Genomic DNA, 4,265 nt, shown 5'->3' with positions numbered 1-4,265 from the left:
TGAGTTACATGTTGTGGTCATTGTGTCTCAAGTGCCAATTTTTGTGTGTAAACAATTGAGAAAAACTGCAAGCTGCTGCCAAGTGGGTTAAAATCCAAATTAAAGGAAAAACAGCCCAGATTTTAGATCCAACTCAGAGGAGAAATCCACTCAGAACCTAAGTCCAGACCAGAGGTGAAATCCGCTCAGAACCTAAGTCCCAAAATCGCTCCAGGGACTAAGTCCCAAAACTGCTCCAGAGACTAAGTCCAAATCAGAGGTGAGGCAGCAGGTCTTCAGTCAAAAAGGTGTTTATTCCAAGAGAAGTTATAAATCCATTAGGTATCCCCGAACAACTGAGAAATCTCCCTGGATCACCCCCTTTTATACCTGGGGTCAGTGTCACCAACGCCCCTTCTTGGACCACCCCCCTCGTCATGATCACGCGAGACTATCATCTTAATATTATTTAATATCTTCCCTAATGGCTGCAAAGTGTCTCACCCAGGCCTCTATCTTGGCCTTGGGTGGGCTGCGGCGTCACCTGTTGCCTCCTAACTCCAGCCCTGTTATTATAAAGGGAGTATCTGACCTTGGTCTTACATCAGGCTCATATTCACTGTTAGCACACAACTGTAAGGTGTATTTCTCAAATAAATGTATATGCATGATCATGACCCAGTTTATATTTGCCACTACAGTCCCCCCTTTGGTCCTTCAAAAAAGGACCAACACTTCAAACTTTAACATCAGGGAGTACAATCATCTTATCATCGTAACACAAACAATAGTATAAGTATATTATAACAAAAACACAGCATATATGGTTTCAAACGATTAAATGCAGCCCCCTACAAGACTGACCATGAATATCAACCCATAGGGAAGTGCTTTAACTATCAAGAGGATAGTTGAGAGCTCTCCCTGAGCCATCTTCTGGACCAGCCCTCAAACAGATGACCCGGTGATATTCATTGACAGATCTCTATTCTGACCTGGCAACATGACGGGGGGAACTTCCTCTCCTTAACTGTTCCGGAGAGGTAACTTCCCTGTTATGTGGCCCACCATCTGACCTATTCTGTGGGTGCAAACAGATTATGAGTACAGCAATAAACCACACATTGTGAATCGAACTCTTGGTGAATGACATCACTCAACACTTCTAGATTTGTGTTTTAAGCATGCATAATAAGGTGCTCATGTGGATATAGCATAGAATTTTAAGAAAATTTAAAGAAAAGCATAAGATTACATAGACAAATTCTTTAACCTCTATGGATTAGAATATTATCTAGACATACCTTGCGAAGGTAATCCTTCTTAGGTCGGTTCAACGAACACTTGATCAGTAATTATCAGATCATTGACATGAAACACTTACACCACCTTTTGTTTTTGTGAAACATTTTTTTTTTTCTTCTGGTATTTTTCATTCATTCATTCATTCATTCATTTATTTATTTATTTATTTATTTATTTCCCGCCCATTGATCCAATTAGATAAAGAAAGGTAAGAGCTCTATTCAATCTTAGCAGCTGGACTTATACGACACACTTGGGTGATTTGATAGCCTTAGTTACATGTTACCCGTGGTGTTCCCTTGGTTAGTGTGGCGGCCCGAGGCCAACATTCCACCAGAGCCCCTATGAACTTACTGGTTTCTTGTAAACCACACTGGTTTAATACCTTTCTGGTGCTTTTTACGGCACTCAGCTTTCTGACATGACCTTCACAAATGAGTGCCCGCTTACCTTTATCAAACACTCATTTCATCATCACAACACATTTACAACATTTAATCTCACACAACTGTGTTGAATACAAAAGATCACTGTACAATTGCTGGAAGTCCAGGAGTGGACAGCAACTTTAGCCAGGCTTGCAGCATTGTTGGCACGTTGACCAAGTTACATTTTGTCCTCCATCCATGATGTTGATGACTTCCTGGCTGCTGTGAAAAACCCAGGGCATAGGACATAAGCTTTAGGCCAGGATATATGGTGAAAGGATTGCGGCTCTGATTGAAAATACAGCCTTCCCACATCATCTACGGTGAGCTCATCCTATAGTCTTAGTTTGGTTAATCATTGAGCCCTCCTGCCTTGTGGTGTGAGCCTCTTTGCGACACTGTCCTCTCTCTCCCTCAGCGTCCGGGCTTGCTGGGCTGGATTCACACATTTTGATGGTGGTAGCATTGCCCCCATTGGTGGCCGGATACCAGGTGTCGTTGCTACACTTCACCAGCCGCACCACATCCGTCATGGTGGTTGTATTTCCTTGGGTTACATACTCCAACTCCGCTCCTCGTGCTACACAGAAAAAGGAAGATTAGTTTATCAAGTTTACATACCACAGGTGGCATAGCTGTCATTCTTTAAATTCTATATGGGCATATTTGAGAGTCCGAACTCCATTCATCCAATTTCTGTGCCATGTGCATTGCACAAATAGCAAAACATGTTGACATATCTGGACAGTCACCTCTGTGACTTCCTGGCAGTGGCATGAGCAGTGGTATTCTTTTGGCATTGTAACATGCAATACTGTCTGTCTTTTCTGTGCTTTGTGCACTGGTTCAACTGAGTAGGTTATCCACTGCTGAAACATGTCTGAGTCCCACTGTGCAGTTCTTAGTTTGGCCAAATCTCTTTTTTTTTCTTTCGCTTACTCATTAGTCAAATCCATCTACTGGCATCTATTGTTGTCATTTCCTGATTTGTTTCTGTGTCCTGACATGACGTGTCTGTGCATATTACCTGTAATGTCACCATTCCTTCTCTTGGCAGTCAGTGGTGCGGGTCAGTCCCACCCAATGTTTACCTGGAACGTTAGCTATTGTAATGTCGGTGGAAAGTGCATAATCATATGTATCAGTTTTTTACATACAGAAGATGTAGTAGTTCTCCCATTTTTTTAAGGTGACTATGGCAAGTACACAATTAACATGTGGTGTAATAATAGTGGCGCATGTCATTAGGACTTCTCCTTCTCCCTCCCCCCTTGCGAAACCTGAAAGGGTTAGCACTAGGGTTGGGCGGTATGAGCAAAATCTTATATCACGGTATGAGTCATTTCATATCACGGTAACGGTTTATATCGCGGTATGTTTTTTCTCCCCTGTAAATTCAATTAATGGCTTAAAATAATCATACTGTTGCATTTGATCATTTTCCTCTTTTATTTTTATTTGCTCACAGCAGCATAACATTATTTTAAAGAAAATGTGCGAACGCTCGTTCACGTCAGTCGGGGGGTTGGACGGACGGACGGTCATCAACTCCGTCACCCGGGGGACGGACGGACGCTCGTAGCCGTTAGCCGGGAGCTAACCGGGGGACGGACGGACGCTCGTCACCGTCACGCGCGGAGTATACCATCTGGGGAGAATCCTGCTTAGGCGGGAGGCAAAAATGCTTGGGCGCCGCGCCTAAGCCGTATAATGGCAGGGAAAACCCTGGATTGTTATCACCCCGGTAAAGCTGTTTCTTCTTCGTCGTGCTCATGCAACCGCGCCGAGCAGTCTGCTGCAGTGCCTGCAGTGCCCCGTGTGTTGAGGCAGTGTAACTACAGTGACTTAGAGAGATGCCGCAGACATCTGCTCTTTCTCCGGTATAAACGGTATTGCTAAATCTCTACCGGTGGACACTTTTATACCGTCACACGGTATAATACCGTCATACCGCCCAACCCTAGTTAGCACAAAGAGAAAGAAAACAAACAAATTAATCTGAGTCAGAGAACACTCCGACTCTGGCCTTAATTCAGGCGTGGGCGGGTGGTGTATGTCTTGCAGGCCGGACAGTCCTGCACGTGCACTTTCCGGGGTCTCACTGCCCGTGGTTGTGCTGAGGGCACCATCCTCTGCAGCCTCTCCGACACTACTATCAGTCTTTCACCTGTTGGAAGACAAGTCTGTGGATTTGAGTTAAACCCCGTAAATAGTCCCCCAAATTTTCTGCTAAAGCAGTGATCCCTCTATAGGGTCCCTGCACTGTGGCAGTGGCATTGGGCGTCCAGTGAGCATTTCATGCAGGGTTAGATGGGTTAGTCTGTTAGTTTGCAAGTGCATAGAGATTAGTGCTAATGGCAAAAGCATCTTCCCAGGTGAGTTTACCATTAAATCAGCCATGATTTTGGCTATTTTAGTTTTTAATGCACCATTGGCACATTCTACTAAACCTTGTGACTGTGGACACTTTATATGTATGTTTTTTTTAGATGCTTGATGCTTCTGTTGTTCAAATGATGATTTTACTTCTTCTGTAACAGGTATGTGAACCTT

The 4,265-nt window shown here is 43.9% G+C and overlaps 1 long non-coding RNA gene across 1 annotated transcript; it reads right to left on the bottom strand.

Annotated features, from left to right (window-relative positions):
- Positions 1-1,422: 1,422 nt before the first annotated feature.
- On the bottom strand, positions 1,423-3,676 carry LOC115573611 (uncharacterized). Its single transcript, XR_003982312.1, has 2 exons — positions 2,740-3,676; positions 1,423-2,292 (listed from the first exon to the last, which is right to left on the bottom strand). It is a non-coding gene; the product is annotated as an uncharacterized LOC115573611 (long non-coding RNA).
- Between the last annotated feature and the right edge of the window lie 589 nt (positions 3,677-4,265).

This window comes from Sparus aurata, chromosome 22 (assembly GCF_900880675.1).
Source record: "Sparus aurata chromosome 22, fSpaAur1.1, whole genome shotgun sequence".
NCBI classification, from domain to species: Eukaryota; Metazoa; Chordata; class Actinopteri; order Spariformes; family Sparidae; genus Sparus; species Sparus aurata.
Note: the sequence above shows the minus strand (reverse complement) of the source record. Positions and strands in the feature narration are given on the sequence as shown.